Raw genomic sequence first — 12,456 nt, 5'->3', positions numbered from 1 at the left:
GTATTGATCAAAAATTAATTTAGAATTAATTTAGTGATCAAAAAGGAACTAATTAAATATGGACTCTTATATATATAGGATGGGCCAAATTCATTTAGGTTGGGCTATGCTTTCATGGATAGTCCATGGAGTGTTTAACCCATGGATCCTATGGAAATGAAAGATCATGGGTATTAGGGTTTACATGAATGTAAACCTAATCCTCCACACTATATAAATAGGTCTATGGTTCATGAAATGGCACTAGTGTGTGTACACAAGGGGGCAAAACCGAGTTTGGTGCAAGTATCTTTATTCTCAAGTTATTCCAAGGGTTCTTGGTGTTGTGTGAACCATTTGAGGTGCAACACTTGGGGCATTAGGCTCTTAAAGGTTCAAGACTTCAAGCTCCATCAAAAGGTATGTCATGCTACTAGATTCTTGTATTGTATATACTTCTTGTTATGCTAGTTAGGACGAAACCTTGGAATATTGAATATTTGCGTGTATAATAAAGAAAACATAGATCCAAGGTTTATAGGGTTGCATGTACACCATAGGAGTGTTAGAATGCTCAAAACCTATCACGTGACAGGGTGATGGGTCGGACCAAGGTAGTCCTGCACACTACCGAGATGATACAACAGATCAGGCAGCGGTTGCAGATTGCTCAGTGTGAGTTAGATATGCATGCTAGTTTGGTATGCTAGTCTGGTAGATCTATAAGACTACCTGTGATATTGTCTGATTATCTATATGTGTATTAGTTGTTACTTGTCGACATGTTATGTGGGTTGGGTTGAGGCTGTACTGCTCCGTATGGTAGCCAACAAGCCCCATAGTATGCCAAATATGAGTTGAGAGCCAGGGAAGGCATGCGAGACTCATACTGAGGACTCCTAAGCATTCCATATATGAGCTGAGGGGCGGACCGAGCATGCCAGACTCGTACTGAGGGATATTCATTGTATTCCAGTCTGAGGACTGAGGGAGCAAGCGAGACATAAGCTGTGGGACGAGAGCAAGCCATAATTATGTTGTGGGCTCGAGAGCAAGCCAGATATGGGCTGAGGGCCAGAGAGCGCATGCCAGACTCATACTGTGGGCTTAGGGATAATCTAGTCTGTAGAGTTTTGGACCCATTACATGTTGTTATTATGTGTGCTATTTGTTATATATCGGTATTTTGGAGGAACTCACTAAGCTTCGGGCTTACAGTTTTGGATTTTTTCATGTACTTCAGATGATCGCGGGAAGGCGAAGGCTTGATCGTGCACCTCCTCACATTCTATGAGTTTGGTTTCTGAGATTCTCAGAAATGAAACTATTTTGAAAAATATTTGTAATAACTAATGGTTTTTAGATGATTGAAAAAGTTTTAAATTTGCATGAACTTTATGGGTGTTACAAAACATCAAGGATACACATACATCCTGCATATACTCTCTTAAGAGTGGCTAATCATTCCTCACATTGGCCTGCTATGAACTGTACTCACTCATGAAACTTCCACCATCCCTGCAGTCACTCGTACATGCTAATCGTATATAACGCTAGATCCCATAGACAGTCGAATATCTTATTTTACCCTAAGCCCTTTATCAGTCAAAAACAGGATTTAAGATTAAATCAAACATTATCAGGCTATAAATCTTAGTTATGTACAACTATGTTGCACACACTAAGCAATTATAGTAATGATGTCAAATTCATCTAGCATACAAAAAATTCTCCTAGGCTATCAGGCATCATATATCAGGAAATTCTAGCATGAAATTCCTGAAGATCCCTAGCCTACTACTAGCATGCAATTCTATCACAATCATCATAAGAAAATAACAGTGTGGGTATCTTGGGTTCCACTTTTTTTCTCCGACTGATCGTACACATCTCATCCTTTTGTGGTTACCTTTGAAAACAATTTGGAAGCCAATTCTGAAAACAACTTTGAAACAATTTTAAAAACAATTTTGAAAACTTTTACAATTCCTTAGCTTGAGACTGGATTCACATGAATGCTCATCCAGTTCACTCAAACCAGGGCTCTAATACCAACTTGTAACATCCCAAAAATCACGGTAAAATTTTCATTTTTCAAAAACAACCCAATGACTATAATTGTTTACAAAACACTGTTTCCAAAATTTATAATTACAAATCAGAGTATACCAAGATTGAATATCATAAAATTTGAAGGATGTGCATGATCAAGCCTTCGTCTTTCCCCAATCATCAGAAGTAACTGAAACAATAAACTGAAACTGTAAGCACGAAGCATAATGAGTTCCCCCAAAGTACCACTACACAACATATAACATATACAATCATGCATGTTGGGTCCAATCAGTCATCGGACTAGAATACCCTCGGGTCTACACCTCCCGGTTGGATTGCCATACATACTATATACTGGGTCCACAACCTCCCGGTTGGATTACCCTTGGCACACAACCTCCCGGTTGGATTTCCATGGCCCACAACCTCCCAGTTGGATTGCCCAGGGTTTGCAGACTGGCACCACAAAGCAATACATTCTCAACCCAACCAAACTATATCAACATATGCATCAGATAAACATATAACCAGTCAGCAGACAAACAGACATATCTACAGATCACTAACGCATAGAAACATTCTATATACCAGGATTCGGATCTAACAGATCAATACAACATAACAACATCCTATATACCGAGATACATAACCTAGTAGGCCGACATTGGTGCCTTCGACCCATAAGTATAGTGAGGAAAACTCACGAGAATTGAAGAAATCTGAAACATTACGATACGCTCTCTTTTTCTACACTGCTTGCACCTGTAAATCCACTAACACCAGAACCAAATAAAATCTTAATCAATAGCCCAAATCCTCAAGTTTGACCCAAGGTCAAACTTGTTCAAAAGTCGACGGTCAACGAAAGTCAAAGTCCAAGATTGGCTGAGTACGCCCAGCGTATGCGATTCAAGTCCAGTACGCCAAGCGTACTCCCAGGTATGTCCAACGTAAGTTGGCTGATCCCAACATTCCATTAAGCACTTCATCCCTTAAGACCTTTTGTCCAAAGCTCAGATCTAGACTCAAAACATCGACTTAAGTCGTAAAGTTTCCATCTTTATGACTTCCCATGGCTAGAAAAGGTCTAAGAGCTAAAACCCTAACTTATTAATCCATTAAAACATCATAACTCTTGCATGAAAGGGACAGAAGGACCACGATCACATTTTTATGGTTCATAATAGCTCCGTAATGGATAACGTTTCCATCTGTATCCATTAGAATGGTCCAAGCAACCAAGATCTAGTCTTTTAAGTTTCAAAGGGACCAAAAGTGCATATTTCTTACTTAATCCATTAAGTCCATATTTCCAACCTTCAGATCTGAATGAAAATGATATTTAGATGGATAAAGTTTCCAACTTTATCCATAACAAGGTCACAAACTTTCAAGATCTAAACTTTATTCACTAAAGTGACCAAAAGATCATAAAATCCAAAACTAGCTAGATCTAATAAATGCATCATGTTGGAACGTGAAAGTGAAACTCTAGCAATCTATATCCTTTGTATGTTCCGGAGTCAACCCTGTTCCGAAGTCAGTTCTTGGTCTGGAGTCAACTTGTGTTCCGAAATCTGTATGGTGTCCGGAATGAAGATGGTGCATGTCCAAATCTATTTTGTCCGTCTGTATTAAATAACTTTGTCATTTTGCTTGATGTAACGTATCATATGACTTAGTCTCTTTTGTAAACTTAGATAATCAGAGTGTCAGGAGTAACTTTATTATCCGGTCCTATGTATGTTTATGGTTTGTACGATATTCTTGGAACCTGAAAGTGAACCTCTAGCAATCTCTATCCTTTGTATGTTCCGGAGTCAGCCCTGTTCCGAAGTCAGTTCTTGGTCCGGAGTCAACTTGTGGTCCGGAATCTGTATGGTATCCGGAATGAAGATGGTGCATGTCCGAATCTATTTTGTCCGTCTGTATTAACTAACTTTGTCATTTTGGTTGATGTAACGTATCATAGGACTTAGTCTCTTTTGTAAAATTAGATAATCAGAGTGTCAGGAGTAACTCTATTATCCGGTTCTATGTATGTTTATGGTTTGTACGATGTATCTTATTCTCCTATATAAGGAGCATTCAATGACAATATCATACGACAAATTGTTCCACCAAAGATAGAAATTTTTCACATTTACTTGACTTGCACCTTTCTCTCTAATCTATCTTTCAAACATTCCTTGTGTTCATTTATTGACTTTACTTGATCATGTTCATAGTCTTATATTTAATACTTGAAGTACTTTATTGATTCTTACATTCAGTTTTGACTGGTCTTGCTAGACTTGACTGTAACTATTAATTTGAAGCAGACATTGATCTTAAGCATTAACTCAAAGTTTAAGTTTTCAATCCTTGTCCCTGCGCAACCAGATCATTGTTCTCACAATTGGTATCAGAGCTTGAGTGGTTGTCCTTTGAATCCATAAAAATAGATTATAGGTTATTCGAGATTACCTTGGTATTTCGATCATTTCTTTGTTCAGGATAAAAGTTCTTCTATATACCACTTTTGCTCAAAATATATTAACTTCAATGGCTACTTCTAATTCTCAACAAATGTATTCAATGCAAATAGCAAATAGTGTGGGTTTCCCTACACGTGCCCCACTACTAGTTGTTGAAGAATATGATCACTGGAAAGTCAGAATGGAAAAATTTTTACTTGGAAAAGAAAAAGGTGAATCTATCAGTTCGAACCATTGTTAGAGATGTTGCTACAACTCTCTTGGGACATGATGAACAACGACAAGCACCTCTCACTGCTGATGATCTTGAAAAGTTGCATGCTGATCAAGTTGCCTTTTCAGAAATGGTGTTTGGTGTTCCACCTTCTCTCTTTGAGCACATCAAATTGTGCAAATCCGCAAAAGAGATTTGGGACCCACTTCAAGATTTGTTTGAAGGGTCAGAGAACATGAAGGATATGCATTTTACTTTGGTTGTCAATAAGTTCGGCGCTTTCACTACAACACCTGGTGAATCCGTTGCCTCAGTTTCAAATAGATACCAAATCGTCGTCAACAACATGACAGCTCATGCGATAGTCCGAACTCCACTTGAGTACAATCTCAAGTTCATTAACATTCTCGGAAAGGGATGGGGAAATGTGAAATCATGTCTTCAGAGCAATGGGTCTCTGAAAAAGCTCAAGCTCTATCAACTTTTCGATGAGCTTCAAGGTCATGAGTCAAATGTTGCACAAACTCTACACGAACTCACTGGAGGTCCTTTAGCTCTAGTCAGTTCCTATGATCCACAAAACTCAAACCCAACCATTTCAGACCCTCTCACCGTTGTTATTATTGGATAAGGTGTCTAAGTCCATAACTATTTCTGGTATGTACTTGACCCGACCCGACATGGTCCATTTGGGTTGCATGGCACCATGCAATTGGATAAACTAAAATGAGAGAAATAACACTTATGGTTTATTAATATATTATAAGTTCTAATATATTAATAATATTATTTAATTAGTTTGATCAAGAATTAATTTAGAATTAATTAAGTGATCAAAAGATAACTAATTAAATATATGGGTAGATTATGTAAATCTTCCATATCTTATATAGTGGGCTAAGAGGCTCCATGGATTATCAAGTTGGGTTCCACCCATAGGATGCTCCATGGATGCTCCATGGGAGTTACAAACCCATGGGTCATGGAAATGAAGAGTCATGACACATTAGGGTTTACATGGTGTAACCCTAGATGTGTCAACACTATATAAGAAACCCATTCTCCACCAAAATTGGCTACACATAAGAAACAAGAGGGCTAGGCCGATTTTAGAAGTGTGTATTCTCTCTAAAGTCATTCCAAAAGCATTTGGTGTTGTGTGAAGCATTTGAGGCATCACACTTGGGGTGCTAGGCTCACAAGGTTTCAAGGATCATAAGCAACAACAAGGTAAGTTATTCTATCTTTCACGCAAGTTAAAATTTGTTCCCTATGTATGCTAGATAGGAATATAACCTTGGAATTCAACTTTGCATGATAATTAGACAAACATAGATCCAAGGTTATTAGGGTTGCATGTACACTTAGGAAGTGTTAGAATGCTCAAAACCCATCAGTTATTCCTTAGATCCCTTCTGTTCAAACCTCACCTCCAACCGTTCCTGCTCTCACAAACTCTAACTATCAATCTATGGGTGATCTTAACCCTAAAGAAATGGACTCCGAACTATGTTTCCAACAAGAGTTTGCCCTACTTTCAATGAAATACAACCGTCCTTTCAACAAGCCTCACAAATCCTCACCAAAACAACCGTTTTCTAGCTCCTCACCAAAATAATCATCAACCATTCAACAAACCTTCCGAAGTCTGAAAAACCCAAGATTGTATGTCACAAATGTGGCCATGCAAACCACTTTGCCAAAGATTTCTTAACCGAAGTCCCACAGAAACCCAAGATCAAGGACTCTGCTTATTATACACGACGAGCTCAAGATATGGCAGAAAGTGAAAAGGCTTTTGTTACAACTGTATCAAGGGATGTGGAAGGGTATTGGTAATCTGGAGATGATGATGACGTAACCAATGGTAGAAAAATGTGTCTTATGGATCGACAAGAAATTGAATGCGATGAAGGCTACTGGTCATCTGGGTCCGAAAGAGACGATGAAGATGTTGAACCAAACTACTGCTACATGGATACCAACGATCCACCCGGCAGCAGCATCGTTCAACAAGTAAAATCTGTGATTACTAATAATAATTTTGACTTATCTCTTTGTGAACCCTATCTAACCTAGATCCAATCAGATATGAACATCATTTACAAAGCCTATGAGTTAGTCATAGAAGCCAGTGAGAAGAAGGAAAGTGAATTAAGTCGTCTTAGATTACATTTTGAGGATAAGAAGTTGAAAATAGAGACTTTAGAACGAGAGCTTGTAATGTCATAAGATGAATGTATCATTCTTAAAGACAAATGTGAAATCACTTATTTTGAAAGAAATGTTTTAATTTCTGATAACAAACGTCTCAATGCTAACATTGATGTTATGCACCATTCCATAGACATTCTTGAAGCAAATGAATGGATGACTCCCAATTTCAATCATCCTTGGTCAAAAGATATTGGTCTCGGAAGCGAGTTTCCAAAACCAATTGTTCGTCCCTTGAAGGAGTTACAAAATATGACATTTATGGGAGATGTTATGAACATTAAACGTTCGCATACTCCTGTTTCTCCCTTGTCACCCCTTCCTGAGACTTCTGACCATTTTGCATCTTTGATTCCTGAGTTTAAGCCTATAGTTGTCAAGTGTCCCGATTCCACGCAATTTCCACCTGTAACAAACCTGGACCTGAATCGGACCTCGAAACTCAAATATAGTACTCCAAACCTTGTCGTTCGAAATCCGAACCACAACCCTCCTATAAACTGTGTTATTGAGGAAATTTTTCCGAAATCAACTGGACCTGAACTCTCAGAGTGTGTTTGGGCATCTTTAGATAGCGACGTTGACGAGTCAATCTCATGTGATTCTGAACCTCAAGTGATTTCCAAAACAAAACTAGTTCGAATTAAGTCTGTGTTTTAACAATCCTTCAGTAGGACAAACCTCCAAATCTTCACCTCATTCCAAAAGAAAACCCATGTTGAATAGGAAAGATATTGTCGATCCTAAGGTAGAAGCCCAAAATGCTCACAAAAAGGAAGTTAAGTCAAGAAAAAATTCTAGATTCCTTGAGAACTCCAAAAAGTGTGTACCTCGGAATACTCATTCATCAACTTATAGTCAAAACACCTTCACACCCACTAAGATCCTCAAGAGGCCTTCCAATCCTCCTAATTTTGTAGAACACAAGAAAGTGGCCAATCCCACCCTGAAAAAGTCTATTATAAGCACCAAATCTGTCCAAACCAACTCTCCTCGGACTGTTTCATTCGTTTTCATTGCCAAAGCTGATGGTATAATTTTCAAACCTCAACTTTCAAAACGAAATGTACCATCAACCAAAACAAAAGTTGTTAAGAAAACAATCTCTCCAAAATCTTCAAAACAAAATATTGTTTATAAAGTTAAAAAACACAATGATGAAACAAATTTCCAGAAGACACAGTAGTTCTCACTACTCCGTAAGTTGAATGTCCGAAGAAAGTTGTTCAGAATCCTCATGTTATTAAATATGACAATTGGATAGATGAAAGAACCATGGCCTTCTGTTTGTCTCCTAAGGAATCTTGGAACAAACCTTCCAAACCATCTGTTGCTCAAAAGTCACAACCGAAGCCTAAGAATCGTGCCTTTGTCCCAAAACCTAACTTGGAGCCTAAAAACTCCACAAATCACTAATTTTGCAGGCACTCTGTGCTTCGGAGCAAGATAAAATATGGTATATTGATAGTGCATGCTCCATGAACATGACGGGGCAGAAGGACTTTCTGCGAGATCTCAAACTTTCACCAAATATTGGCTATGTGACGTATGGCAACAACTCCAATTCTCAGTTCCGAGGTTATGGCATCCTTACAAATGGCAACTTCTCCATTTCAAACGTGGCATATGTAGCTGACTTGAAGCATAATTTGATAAGTGTGGCTCAACTCACTGATGCAAATCGTCGAGTTGAATTCTGCAAGAAACATAGCTACATCATGTCCGAAGATCGAAATGAATGCTTGATCAAGTCAAACTGCAACAAGAACATGTGTCGTCTTGATATCAACATGATCATTGGCAAGCCCCAACTATGCTTACTCTCAAAATCTATTCCTGATGTCACTTGGTTATGGCATAGGAGGCTTGCCCACCTGAACTTTAGATATATGAATGATCTTGTTTCCAGTGAAATGGTCAGAGGTTTGCCACTCCTCAAGTTCGAAAATGGTCATTAATGTGCTGCATGTGCGTGTGGAAAGAAGTCAAAGAAGGGTCATCTCGTCATCATTGAAAAATCAATCTCAGAGCTGTTTGAACTTCTACACATTGGTCTGTGTGGACCATCAACAGTAGAAAGTTTGCATCACAAAAAATACATTCTTGTGATCGTGGATGACTTTACTCGGTTCACCTGGGTCTTCTTCCTAAGGATCAAGTCAGAAACAGCCTCCAAACTTATCAACTTTATCAAAGGAATTGAAGTTCTCATCAAACTACCAGTAAGGCGAATATGAAGTTACAATGGTTCGGAATTCACAAATTCCACCATTAAAATTTCCTCACCAAGAAGGGTATTGACCATAATTTTTCTGCTCCATACACTCCTCAACAAAACAGTGTAGACGTAACAGAACACTTGTTGAAGCTGCTCGATCCATGCTTAACTTTGCAAACCTACCACTCTATCTTTGGGCTGAAGCTGTTTCCATAGCATGCTTTACTCAGAATTGAAGTATCATCAATTGACACCTCAACAAAACACCGTATGAATCCATGAACGGTCGGAAGCCAACTATCTCGTATCTTCATGTTTCGGATGCAGATGCTTCATCAAGAATAACCGTGATCAGCTTACCAAGTTTCAACCCAAAGCTAATGAAGACATATTTCTTGGATACTCTGCTAAATCAAAGGCTTATTGAGTTCTTAATCGACGAACTCGTGTTCTGGAAGAAAGTTTTGATGTTACCTTTGATGACAATTTCGTTCGGAATTCTGGCCCAACCCACGTTATAACTCACATCATGCAATCCGATGCTCCGGCGCCAGGATGTCCGAACCAACAAACAATCTATGAAGTTGACTTTGATACCCTGTTCGTACCCTCAAAAACGGCTCTTGATTCGGAATCTTAAACAAGACAAACCACATCCGACGCTCCGGTCTCCCAAAATGTTTTTGGTCCGACACCTAGTCTTCCTCCATTTGATTCTGAACCGTTTCAACCTTCTCAGGTTGAGGGGGAGAATGGTCAATCTTCCCATGAATCAAATGTTGATGGATTTCAAGATGCAGCTGCTGAATTCGACTCAAATCTTATCAACATCGATAATGATGCAAACTTCTTCGAATTCCCACCTGAAGATGACGTCAACCTATCCGGTTCAGAAGTTCAGGGGCAGCATCATCCACACGTTCAAACTATCCAGGGGGAGTAACACAACCCCATTGTTAATATTGGATCATCTGTTGCACAAGAACTTCCAAGATTACATGTTTGGACTAAGGATCATGCTCTGAACCAAGTTATTGGAAACCCAAACGCTGGTGTACAAACTTGTTCTGGAACACGTGTTCAAAATAAAATGTCATTTCTTGGCATTTATCTCAGTGGTTGAACCCAAATCCATCAAAGAAGCACTTGAACATGCTGATTGGATTACAGCCATGCAAGAAGAATTGGCAGAATTTGATAGAAATGAAGTTTGGACTCTCGTCCCTCCTCCTCAGAATCATCCCATTGTTGGTACTAGATGGGTGTTTTGGAACAAAATAGACGATGCAAGAGTCATTATTCGAAACAAATCAAGATTGGTGGCTAAAGGATTCACACAGATTGAAGGGCTTGACTACGATGAGACATTTGCTCATGTTGCCCGTCTTGAAGCTATCAAAATCTTTCTTGCTTATGCTGCTCACAAAGGCTTCAAGGTTTACTGGATGGATTTCAAAAGTGCTTTTCTAAATGGTGAACTTGATACTGAAGTATATCTTCAACAGCCTCCCGGTTTTGTTAATCTATCATGTCCGAACTACTGCTACAAACTCCGGAAAGCAGTTTATGGCCTTAAGCAAGCTCCTCGCGCATGGTACAAGACCCTCAACGACTTTCTCAAGCGTTCAGGCTTTCAAAGAGGAATTCTAGATCCTACTCTGTTCCAAAGGTCAAATGGAAAACATCTCATGCTGGTCCAAATTTATGTTGACGACATCATTTTCGGATCCACCGATTCATCAATGGTTGCTGACTTAGCCAAGCTAATGGTCAGTAGATTTCAAATGAGTATGAATCGGGAATTAAGCTTCTTTCTTGGTCCCTAAGTCAAACAGACCAACAGAGGAATTTTCATTCACCAAGAGAAGTACATTTCAGAACTCCTCAAAAAGTATTCAATGGACACCTGTGCCTCAGCCAAGGTACTAATAGGTTTCGGACACAAGATCTTTTCGGGCCCTTCAGGTGTAGCAGTTGATGAAAAGAAGTGCAGAGGAATGATTGGATCCCTGCTCTATCTCACAACAAGTCGTCCGGACATCATGTTTTCAACATGTTTGTGTTCCAGATTTCAAGTCAATCCAAAGATGTCTCATCTTTTGGCTGTTAAGTAAATATTCCGATACCTCAAAGGTACAAAGAATCTCGGAATCTGGTACCTAGCAAATGAGAGTTTCCTATTTCAAGCATATTCCGATTCAAACTATGGTGGTCTTCAATTAGACAGAAAAAGAACATCTGGTGGCTGTCAGTTTTTAGGTGGTCGTTTGGTTAACTGGTCATCTATGAAACAAAACTGCGTTGCACATTCAACAGCCGAAGCGGAATACATTGCTGCTGCTAGTTGCACATCTCAAGTTCTATGGATGAAATCTCAGCTCCTGGATTATGGTTATCGGTTTCAACAAATTCCAATCTATTGTGATTCTCAAAGTGTTATTGATATTTCTCACAATCCAATTCAGCACTCTATGACGAAGCACATTGACATACGGTACCATTTCATTAAATATCATGTTTTAAATGGTAACATCGAACTTATTTTTGTTCCATTTGACGATGAAATTGCTGATGTTTTTACTAAGGGATTAGGTGAAACCAAGTTCAATGGTTTTCTGATCAAAATGGGTATGATGATGCCTGATCCTTAGTTCTTTCAAGAGTCTTGTTCTCTCTGATGGAAACATCAGAAAGAAAATTAGTTACGAATTCAAAATTATTTTTTATCTCGGAACTATTGTCTCTCGGAATAAATAGGATTATTTTACGTGTCTTTTTCTCTAACCACCACTTGAGTTTTAAGTTGTATAGCTCATCTTATCATATGAAGTCCATAGCCAATATAGTTACATTCGTTAAATTTTCACCTCGGAACTTACTTCATAAGGTCATCCCGGAATTCAAATATGGAACAGTACCAAATTCTACACTCCGGAAGTCTTTCAGATCACTCCGTAATTTCTTCCAAAATTCACCCCGGAACATCTCAATACTCATTCCGGAATTTTAAAATTTTTGCTCTGGAATTTTCAAATCACTCCGGACAATTTAAGCTCATGTTCCGAGACTATTAAATTTCATCCCGGACTCTTCATGTTTAGAAACTATTTTCAAAAACATTCCGAAACCAATTTGTTCCAAAATCAAACACATGTTGAAGTCCAAAGGTTTTTTTAAGATGAACCGTTTTCCAACGGTTACTTTTAACGATACCTATCCTTTCACCCTCGAAATCCGCTCCACGATTGCACGTCTCTGAAAAGCAAACATCCCATCACTCAAACGATGGATTCTATTTT

This window comes from Lactuca virosa, chromosome 3 (assembly GCF_052849685.1).
Source record: "Lactuca virosa cultivar CGN04683 chromosome 3, Lactuca_virosa_CGN04683_v6, whole genome shotgun sequence".
Classification (NCBI taxonomy): Eukaryota; Viridiplantae; Streptophyta; class Magnoliopsida; order Asterales; family Asteraceae; genus Lactuca; species Lactuca virosa.
This window is presented reverse-complemented; position numbering follows the sequence as displayed.